The 11,258-nt window shown below is 55.6% G+C and overlaps 1 non-coding gene across 1 annotated transcript; it reads right to left on the reverse strand.

Moving 5' to 3' along the window:
* Nucleotides 1–9,802: 9,802 nt before the first annotated feature.
* Nucleotides 9,803–9,999, reverse strand: LOC132247839 (U2 spliceosomal RNA). The gene has a single exon (XR_009459265.1). It is a non-coding gene; the product is annotated as a U2 spliceosomal RNA (small nuclear RNA).
* Between the last annotated feature and the right edge of the window lie 1,259 nt (nt 10,000–11,258).

Below are 11,258 nucleotides of genomic sequence, written 5' to 3' on the forward strand. Positions count from 1 at the left end.
AGAGGGTTGATGTGAGACGCTGCCATCGTGGGGCTGAGGCTTCCTTGCAAATCTGGCGCCTCTGTCTCCGGTTGGCAGCCAGCGAGAGACGGGGGCAATGAATCTGGGCATGCCTCTGGACTGCCTGGGTGGGCAGGGGCACCGCGGTGCCTTGCACTCGCTGGGCAGGAGACGTTGCGGGAGGGGTGTCGTGCAGGTTCACGGGGCCAGAGGATGCTGCGGATGGCTGCGGTACATGGCGTGCGCCTGGAAGGGGCCTGCGGTGGCACGCTCCAGTCCTTCCCCCGATGCCCGGTGGGTGCGGTGTGCGGGTGGTGGTTGTTGTTGTTCTCCCCCCGCAAGCTGTGAGTGTGTGTTGCTGAATCCTGTTGCTAATAAAGATGAAGCTGTTTGCTGTCCCACCAGTCGCTCTGCTGAACGCTGACTCGAGGACAGAAGCCCAGGGGCGTGGAGGTCTGAGTGAGTACCCCGTCCCAGGGACCCCGTGGCCAAGGCCAACACTGTATGGTGTCAGAAGTGACCTGTCGGAGTAGGCAGACCAAAGGCTCTCTGCAGAAGCAAGCTTGCATACAGTTGAGCAGAAGGAAAGCTGCCATAGCACTTTGCAAAAGCAAAGCAAACCATCGGTGCAGTTTGCTCCACAGGAGGGCCATCAAGCTGCAAAGGGCAAAGTTTGCAAACGATGCGGAAGCACACGCAAGCCTAGATCCTGCCCAGCTTTTGGAGAAACCTGTTACAAATGCTCTGGAGCGAACCACTTTGCAGAAATGTGCAAATCAAAGGGAGAGGCTCCAAAATCTGCAAAAGGAGTCAGTACCCTCTGTATGGGCGCAGTGTCTGCCAAGCAGCACTCACCGACCGTTGATAAGCAGAGTGCCTGGGATAGCGCAGGTATAGCACAGGAGTTTTGATACGTTACAGTCTGCCTGGCCACTGACTTCCCAGCCCAGCCCAGCCCCTGGCTTCTTGACTTTTCATCCCATCCAGGAAGAGCACACACCAAGTGCTGAAACCTCCTTAGCCTGACGAAGGGTTTTTGAACCCAAAAGCTTGCTTAATAACTATTCTCCAGCTATTTGGGTTGGTCTAATACAAGATATCAAATTCACCCAAGGAACCCTGTCTGCCTACGTCCTTAGACCAACACGGCTACAACCTACACCCCTGGTATAGCCCAGTGATGACCGCTGGCTTGCCAGCTTGTTTGAAGTTAGATACTGGAGCAGAGGCAAACGCTATTCCAGTAACTGTAGCAAAGGCTTTGCAGGGAAAATTGCAAGGCTCAAACTCATGTTACATTAGTCGCATTTGGCGGTGCACCCATGAAACCAAAAGGTGCAGGCACTGCAGGCTGCAAATCTGGTGCTAATGAATCTGATGTACCTTTCTACCTAACCGACAATAGTGACCCACCAAGACCTGGTAGGGTGGCTTGCACCACGTCGGACCTCATCAGACGAGTCCACGGAATGGCCCCAACAATACCCGCAACCAAGGCGGACCTTCTCAAACTATGTCCGGACGTTTTCGAAGGGGTGGGCCAATTTCCCGGTACCTACCACATCTGTGTCGACCCGGCAGTACCACCAGCGGTGCACGGGTGTAGATCAATTCCCTGTGCAACCCTAGGCACGTAGAAGACTGCCCTCAAAATGCTGGAAGCTGTGAGAGTCCTTACGAAGGTGACTAAGCCCACGCACCCTGGGTCAATAGCCTTGTGATGGCACAAAAGAAGGGTGGTTCGCTACCGCTTGGTTTATACCCGCGAGACCTCAACGAGGCAGTATCGAGGCAGCACTGTTCTATTCCCGCTGTAGAGGATGTGCAAAAGAGCTCGTCAGGTAAAAAGCTGTTCACCGTTCTTGATGAAGAGGACGTCTACGGGCAAGTCAAACCGGACAAGGAATCAGCCGAGCTGCGTACCACTTCAGTCGCCTTCCCTTTGGTGTCGAGTCGCCTAGCGAAGTATTCCCACAGAAGAACCACGAGTGCTTTTGGGGACGTTCCAGGAATCCACATGGTCGCAGATGAACCGCGTTCCTACGTAGTAAAAACTCCCAGCAGTAATGTCTACAGGAGAAACAGAAGACACTTAAGGAAAGATCAGTCCTCAGTAGCAGCAGCAGAACAAGTTGACGCGCCCCAGGAGACGGCAGCAGAACAAGAAGTAAAACCAGATCACCAAGAGCAAGAGTTTCGTTACGTTTCAGAGGATCCACCAGTACCCATGGAGACACCTGATGGAACCACGGAAACTAAGAGCGAATGGGAGGTGAGGTTGCCTGTGAAGTACAAGGATTATGTAATGGGATCCAGACCCCTTTGGTGAGCCAAGTGCTAGCAACCTCTAGCTCTGTGGTCCTGAAATGTTCCCAGTTAAAGTAGCCGCTGAGGGACTTTCAACTACGGGAGAGGGAGCTCCCAGAGTGCAGAAGGGGGATGCGGTCCACAGCGTGTGCCTGGAAGGGGCCTGCGGTGGCACGCTCCAGTCCTTCCCCCCGATGCCCAGTAGGTGCAGTGTGCGGGTGGTGGGTTGTTGTTGTTCTCCCCGCAAGCTGTGAGCGCGTGCATTGCTGAATCCTGTTCCTAATAAAGATAAAGCTGTCTCCCATCCCACCCGTCTGTGCTGAACGCTGGCTCAAGGACAGAAGCCCAGGGGCATGGAGGTCTGGGTGAGTACCCCGTCCCAGGAGCCCGGTGGCCACGGGCAAAGACTATAACGGCTGTGAGTGAAACAGACTCCTTGCAGACGAAGTAAATCAAAGGCACGTGAGCTTTTGTAAGCTAGCTCACTTCATCAGCAGGGATCCAGGTTTTCTCCAATTATAAAAAAATCCCCAGTTTTTATATTTTTATATATAGAGGGAGAGAGAGAGGGAGAGAGAGAGAGAGAGAGAGTGAGTGGGGTTTCATTTTAATCATAATGGGAAAATGTGGATTCAAGGTTAGTGTTTTTTTAACTGAAAATTGGGGAATTGTTTTTCATCAGAGGCCCTGTTCATCGGCTGGTCAGACGGGAGTGCCGGAAGCAGCACTTCTGTCTCGAGCGGTGATGAGAATGGGAGGGGAGGAAAAAGCAGGTGCCGGCAGGGCCTGCGGTACCCTGCAGGTGTCAGTCAGCAGGGCTCGCGGCCCCGCTTTCTTTGTCCTTCCCCTTCCCTCCCCTTTGGTATTCCAATCCCTGCTTTCAGTTTAGCATCATTGCTTCCTCCAGCTGCATCTCAGCATCCGAGGAAGCAAGCTGCTGCTTGCGAAAGCTGATGCATCCCTGGTTTAGTGACTCTAGGAAGGGCAGATCCGCACTGCAAATCTTCCCTGAATCCAGGCTAGCGCGGCCAGTTCCTCTCCCTGCTCGGATCCTTAAAGGAGCAGGCTGAAGGCAGGCCCTTAGGTCTGCAGGCCAGAGTGAAACCTGATGCCACGGCATATCAGAGTACGGTGGATGCTCATACTCTGGTTACTTGACGAAGCTGCGCCTTAGAAATGGGTGCTGTTGATTACTTAATATGTGCATTGTGTTTTTAAAAGACTTTCAGAAACGTAACGTGTTTTCCAGCAGGGCTGTCCAGTTGTTCAGAAGCACCTCTTACACCTCATCTCCGTAGACCTCGTACTTTTATTTATACCATAGGCTTTTTGTAGCTTTTTTGGTTTTTTCCCTATTTCTGAATTGGGCCTTGACTTTTGGGGAGACCAGATTTTTCTGTCACGATTTGTGCTCAGCAGATAAGAGGGTGGTCAGCGCTTCTCTATAGGATACAGGAAAGTGCGACTTTTTTGAACGTATAACAAGGTGTTCGCTTTGACGTCACGCAGTATTAATACCAGCCCCGCAATACTATACTGGCAACTATAGGCCAGTCAGTGTCACCTCCATCCTCGGCAAAGTCTTTGAAAAAATTATCAAGGCTCACATTTGCGAGAGCCCGGCAGGAAAAATTCTGCTGAGGGGAAACCAGCACGGGTTCATGGCAGGCAGATCGTGCCTGACTAATCTAGTCTCTTTTTATGACCAGGTTACAAAACACCTGGACGCAGGAGCAGGGGTTGACGTCGTTTACTTAGACTTCAGGAAGGCCTTCGATACGGTATCCCACCCTGTACTGGTGAACAAGTTAAGAGGCTGTGACTTGGATGACTGCACGGTCCGGTGGGTGGCGAGTTGGCTAGAGGGTCGCACCCAGAGAGTCGTGGTGGATGGCTCGGTTTCGACCTGGAAGGGTGTGGGCAGTGGGGTCCTGCAGGGCTCGGTCCTTGGACCGATACTCTTTAACCTCTTCATCAGCGACTTGGACGAGGGAGTGAAGTGTACTCTGTCCAAGTGTGCAGATGACACAAAGCTATGGGGAGAAGTGGACACGCCGGAGGGCAGGGAACAGCTGCAGGCAGACCTGGACAGGCTGGACAAATGGACAGAAAACAACAGGATGCAGTTCAACAAGGAGAAATGCAAAGTGCTGCACCTAGGGAGGAAAAATGTCCAGCACACCTACAGCCTAGGGAATGACCTGCTGGGTGGCACGGAAGCAGAAAGGGATCTCGGAGTCCTAGTGGACTCCAAGATGAACATGAGCCGGCAGTCTGACGAAGCCATCAGAAAAGCTAACGGCACTTTATCGTGCATCAGCAGATGCATGACGAGCAGATCCAAGGAGGTGATACTTCCCCTCTATCGGGCGCTGGTCAGACCGCAGTTGGAGTACTGCGTGCAGTTTTGGGCGCCGGACTTCAAGAGGGATGCGGATAACCTGGAGAGGGTCCAGAGAAGGGCCACTCGTATGGTTAAGGGCTTGCAGGCCAAGCCCTATGAGGGGAGACTAGAGAACCTGGACCTTTTCAGCCTCCGCAAGAGAAGGTTGAGAGGCGACCTTGCGGCTGCCTATAAGGTCATCACGGGGGCACAGAAGGGAATTGGTGAGGCTTTACTCACCAAGGCGCCCCCGGGGGTTACAAGAAACAATAGCCACAAGCTAGCAGAGAGCAGATTTAGACTGCACATTAGAAAGAACTTCTTCGCAGTTCGAGTGGCCAAGGTCTGGAACGGGCTCCCAAGGGAGGTGGTGCTCTCCCCTACCCTGGGGGTCTTCAAGAAGAGGTTGGATAGGCATCTAGCTGGGGTCATCTAGACCCAGCACTCTTTCCTGCCTAGGCAGGGGGTCGGACTTGATGATCTATTGAGGTCCCTTGCGACCCTAACATCTATGAATCTGTGAATTGTTGTTATTTTTGTTGCTGTGGTTGTGACGTTTGCTGGCAGGTCCTGAACTGGCGAGTTCCGTGAACCTTCGAGGCCCCCAAAAGTCAGTTTCTGAACTGGTGTTATCGCTGACAGCGCTGGGCATTTCATGGGCCCTGCTTACCGTGCAGGCAGTGCCGCGGTATGTGCAGTGTACAGGGAGACTGGCAGCCTCCCGTCCTGTTGAAGACTTCTGACTGTCAGTTCCAGCTGTGTATTTAACGCGCACTGCGTTGACACCGCCTTCCAGTAAGCACAGGGTTCCTGTGTGGGGTCGGTCCCCTGCTCGTGTCGCGCGTGCTCCTGGAGGAAGTAGGGCCGGGCAGAGGAGAGGGCGGGCGGCCAGAGGCACGTCCCCTCGCCAGGGGAGGGTTCAAGTCAGGATGTCGTCTTCACGTTGGGGCGTTGCACTGCCTTCACGCAGATCCTGCGTGTCTCTGTCTCTGTCTCGGTCTCGGTCTCGTCTCCTCTCCTCACGCAGCCAGCCAGGAGGCGAGAGGCAAGGAAGCGTTGAGGGGGCAGGAATCTTTGGGATACACGAGCGAGGGAGACGCCAGTGCCGAGGGCGGTGTTGCGAGAGGGATTTCTCCCCAGGTTGCTGGGCCCAGAGGCTGCTCGTGACAGCCGAGAGGAAAGGGGCCTTTTCCAAAGGGGAGCAGCAGCTCCGTTGGGACGGCGGGGTGCGAGCACGCTGAGAACGCCTCAAATGATGCAAAGCGCCTCAAATGAGGCTCCGCGCCCCAAGCTGGAAAGGAGCTGCCACTTTCAAGTCATTCTCAGCTCGTGCCTGCACAGCCGTTAAGCGTGTTCGCTCAGCGTTCGCTCTGTGCGATTAAGTGCATTTTCACGCAACAGGGATGTCCACTTACACACAATTAAGCGTGTGCACAGAAACAGTGAAGCGCAATCACATGCAAGCCTGTTCTAGTTGTTAGCTGTGAGCTAGCTGAGAACAACTAAGACGAAGCAAAGGAGAGGCGCTGCAGCCGAAACCGGAAAGGAAGATTTTGCTCTGTTCCAGTCGTCCACAGCTCCTTCACAGGCAACAATTAAGGGTATTCCTGTTCCACTACCGGTGGGTGGGTTCGCGCTCAGTGATTAACAGGTGTTCAATCACAACTGCAGACACTCACACTCTCACAGGCAACAATTAAGGGTGTTCCTGTTCCACTACCGGTGGGTGGGTTCGCACTCAGTGATTAACGGGTGTTCAAGCACAACTGAAGCACAATCACACTCTCACAGGCAACAATTAAGGGTGTTCCTGTTCCACTACCAGTGGGTGGGTTTGCGCTCAGTGATTAACGGGGGTTCAATCACAACTGCAGATACTCACACTCTCACAGGCAACAATTAAGGGTGTTCCCGTTCAAATACCGGTGGGTGGGCTTACACTCAGTGATTAACGGGTGTTCAAGCACAACTGAAGCACAATCACAGTCTCACAGGCAACAATTAAGGGTGTTCCCGTTCAAATACCAGTGGGTGGGCTCACACTCAGTGATTAACGGGTGTTCAAGCACAACTGAAGCACAATCACAGCCTCACAGGCAACAATTAAGGGTGTTCCCTTTCAAATACCAGTAGTTGGGCTCACACTCAGTGATTAATGGATGTTCAAGCACAACTGAAGCACAATCACACTCTCACAGGCAACAATTAAGGGTGTTTCTGTTCAAATACAACTGGGTGGGTTCACACTCAGTGATTAACGGGTGTTCAAGCACAACTGAAGCACAATCACAGCCTCACAGGCAACAATTAAGGGTGTTCCCGTTCAAATAGCAGTGGTTGGGCTCACACTCAGTGATTAATGGGTGTTCAAGCACAACTGAAGCACAATCACACTCTCACAGGCAACAATTGAGGGTGTTTCTGTTCAAATACAACTGGGTGGGTTCACACTCAGTGATTAACGGGTGTTCAAGCACAACTGAAGCACAATCACAGTCTCACAGGCAACAATTAAGGGTGTTCCCCTTCAAATACCGGTGGGTGGGCTCACACTGAGTGATTAACGGGTGTTCAAGCACAACTGCAAACATTCACACTCTCACAGGCAACAATTAAGGGTGTTCCCGTTCAAATACCGGTGCGTGGGCTCACACTCAGTGATTAACGGGTGTTCAAGCACAACTGAAGCACAGTCACACTCTCACAGGCAACAGTTAAGGGTGTTCCTGTTCAAATACAACTGGGTGGGCTCACACTCAGTGATTAACAGTGTTCAAGCACAACTGAAGTACATTCCCACTCTGCCACTAAGCACGGTGGCACCGACCAGTGACCTTTGCCCGGGTCGTCCGTGGGGGAATCCGGTGTCGGGGGGGTTCGGGGCTCCTCCACCAGCGTGGGCAGACCCTCGGGGGAGGCATCCAAGGGACCGCTGGGGTCCTGGGGTCATTGCCATTCAGGGCCCGCTGTCGTCACCAAGGGGCCGTGAGGGTCCAGAGGGGTCTGTTATCACTCGGGGTGCTCCGCTGTCGTCCAGGGGGTCCTCCGCCGGGGAGGCGGGTGTCATCAGGCGGGGTTCCGGGCTCCAAGAGTCTCTCTGCCTCCGGGGGTTGGTCGATTGTCGGGGTCCCGACATCGTGGGGGGTGCGTCAGGGTTCGTCGCCGTCTCGGGTTCACTGGTCCCCCCTCCTGGGAGGGTCCTCCGAGATCCGTAGTCGGCGGTCCACCCTAGCTGGGGTCTCCTGACGTGCCTCAAACGTTCTTGCCAGTGGATCGGGGCGTCCTTGGGACCTGGGGGTGTTGACCCACGTTCCGTCCTCTGAGCCCTGGCGTTCGCCTAGTCCGACTGCGGGGGGACCCAAGGTCTTCGGCTACTAGCCCAAGCCGGGGTTTTCACGTTATCGGGTCCGGCGAACCGTGAGACCCTTCGGCTACTCACCTGAGCGGCACGGATGCTTGTGCAACCGGCGCTCGTTCGGACGTACTGGCGGCACCGCCTTCCCTAGCCCGTCATGACTGACGAGACCCCTTGCTGCAGCGGAGGAAGGAAAAGCAAGCTGCTACTCAGCTCACTTTTTGCTGCAGTTATTCCGGCAGTCTGCCGGCCTGGGTTGGCGCTGGTCCTGGAGAAAGTGCAATAGCAGGCCAAGCGCGGGGGAAAAAAGAAGCGGTTCTCCGTGTTTTCAGCGATTAAACAGGGTGTCTTGCCCTTTTTTAAAGGAGCGACGTGTTGGAAGGAGCAGCGTGTCTGAAGTCCGCCTGCCCGCTGGACTGCCGAGGGCCCTGTGCAGCACAAGCCCCACCCCCCAAGCAGCTCCCTGGGAAACGGTGAGTTCTGCTTTTTGACAGAGGTGCGCCGCTCCTGGAGGCGCTGCGATAGCAGGAGCTTCAGTTGTGGTTGAACGCCCTTAATCACCGAGTGGGAACCCCGCTAATTGTACCTGAACAGGAGCACCACAACACAGACACGCTGCTCCTTCAGAAGCTGCTTGCCCTGTTTCCCCTGAAGCTGCTGGCCTGGCCTGGCCTGGCCTGGCCTGCTGCGCGAACGAGCCGAGACCGGTCCCAGTACGGCCAGACGTGGCCCATTTTAACACGCCTTCCAAAAGACAGAACTTGCCATCTCGTGCTGTGCAGGGCCCTCGGCAGTGCAGCGTGCAGGCGCGCTTCAGACACGCTGCTCCTTTAAAAAAGGGCCAGACACCCCGTGGAAGACTGCCTGCGCCTGCGCCTGCTCCAGGGGAGCAACAAAAAGCCTGCGCTGGCAGGCAGTCTTTCAAACACCCTGAATTGTTGCCTGTGAAGGAGTCGAGGACAATTTAAATGGAGCCAAGCCTTTTTAATCTGGGTGTGGAGCCTCTCAGTTGTTCACAGCTAGTTCACACCCAACCACGAGAACAATGCTTTTGTGTATGGCCACCAGCCACGAGGCGCCAGGCAAGCTGTTGTAGGGGGCAGTCTTGAATATGAGCCTTTGACCAGCAGACGGGGTTTGTGCGTCTCCCCTGCCCACGGGGGGCGCTCCTCCCACCGCACCGTCCATCTCCCCCTGCTCCAAGGCCACGCGACGACAAAATGATGCATGCGCTCACCACGTAGTTGGTGTGTAGCGCATCATGCTCCAGAAGCCTCGTCTTGGTGTTGTGGCGGCCTCTGGCTCTTCCCAGGCCTTCCAGCTTTCAGTTCTGGCTCGCATCTGACCTCTGAGACATACTGTACCGTACCGTACCGTACCGCCTGTGTTCAGTTTGTTTCGTTTTGCTTCATAACAGTGTGACGACAACATCCATGGCTTTCTGGCATCCTAAAGCCCACGATTTCTGCTGCGACAGAGGATTTCCGCTGTAACAGAGCTGTTCGCAGGGGGTCACCAAGCAGGCTGCCCCTGACAACCCCCTCAGCTGCACGCTGCTGACCGCGCTCTCCATGCAGGTGCAGGCAGAGGGACCGCTTTCCTCCGGGCAGCCAGCCACCCCGCCATCTTGAAGGCTTCAGGCGAGTAGTAGCCTGCCTGCCAGACTGCCGGGGGTCCCTGCCCAGCACCAGCCCCCCCCAGATGTCTCTGAAGAAGCGACGAGATCTACTTTTTGACAGCAGCAAGTTCTCCCCGAGGGGAGGTGCACCGCTCCTGGAGGCACTGTAATACCAGACCCATGCGTGGAGTGGATGGAGCAAGCTCCGAGTCCATCTCCCAGTTCCAAAAATCCATTTAATATAAAGTCCTCACATCGAGGACATATCAGATATTAAACTGATACGAACAGACTGACTTTTATTAGTAGATGGTAAGGATGGATCCAAAAAAAGATGACAAAGCCGATAGGGAAATACAGAACACCCGGGCGAGGGACTAACAATAAAAAGGATGGGCGTGAGGTTGGGAACGCAACTAGGTTACATGCGATACAAAGTTAGCCAACTAAGCCCGGGGGTAAGGGGAGAGGGGAGTGGGGATGGGGAGGGAGGGGGGGGGTTTGCGACGCTGAGAGAGAAAGAGGATAGAAACACACATACCCGTGACAATGGTCCGCAATGGTGGGAGAAGTGGTCCGAAGATGAATTGTCTCAGTCTAGATATAGTCTATCGCGGGGGTCCTCTTCGGGTGGCGCTGGGTCGTCGTCCGTTGTTGATGAGTCCTCTTGAAGCGAAGGTCCGTCTGTTGCAGAGGGGGGCGGTTCAGGCGGTCCCCTCTGGGTCCGGTCCCCTCTGGGTCAGGTCGCCGGCGTAATTGTTGCGGACGGCGTCCTTCAGGAACCTCTCCAGGAAGGTCCTCGTGCGGGGCGTCACGGTCACGGAGTCGGCGTGCGGGGCTGGCTGCAGGGAGACTGCCAGCTCCCTGCGTTCCTCGGTCCAGGTCCAGGCGCAGCCGATGCGCTTCCCGAGGCGGCGCGTGGTGTTGCGGGCTCGGCTCCACAGCGAGGCAAAGTCCCCACCGTCTCGGCTGAACTCGCCCTCCAGCGAGCCGCTGAGGAAGGTGGCCAGGTCACGTCCGGTGGGTTGCCTGCCGATCCTCTTGCGGGCGGTCTCCTCCAGGGCGCTGGCGGCGATGATACTTACCGTCGCGTCCGGGCAGGTCAGGAGGCGGAAGGCGTGGGTTACCACGGCGATGTCGCCGAGGTCTCCCATGCGGGGCACGTTGGCACCCCCCTGCCGGTAGGGGATGTGCAGGACCTCGTTGCTGGCCCTCAGCGGTAGGTGCAGCCACTTTTTGAGCAGCTGTCGGATCTCGGCGTCCGCCTTCTTGAGTGGGGTCTTGGGGACCGCCGAGCCTCTCAGGACAAACGCGACGCGGGGGTTGAGGAAAGTGTTCACCGCATCGATCTTCTGCCAGAGGGCCAGCAGGGACGAGTCCAGTTTGTGTGCATCCTGTACGATGCCGTTGATGGTTTCCTCCGGCGTCTGCCTGGCCCGGTGGCCGGTGGGTGTCCCCAGGTGGCAGTAGGCCTCTCTGTCGCGCAGGTGCTGCATCGCCTGGCCCTGGATCGTGAGGGTGGAGTGCAGGACGCGGCTCTTCTGCTTCCCGTCGACGTGCAGGGAAGCGCGCTTGGCGATGTTAAAACGCAGGCC

Source organism: Alligator mississippiensis, chromosome 1 (genome assembly GCF_030867095.1).
Source record: "Alligator mississippiensis isolate rAllMis1 chromosome 1, rAllMis1, whole genome shotgun sequence".
NCBI classification, from domain to species: Eukaryota; Metazoa; Chordata; order Crocodylia; family Alligatoridae; genus Alligator; species Alligator mississippiensis.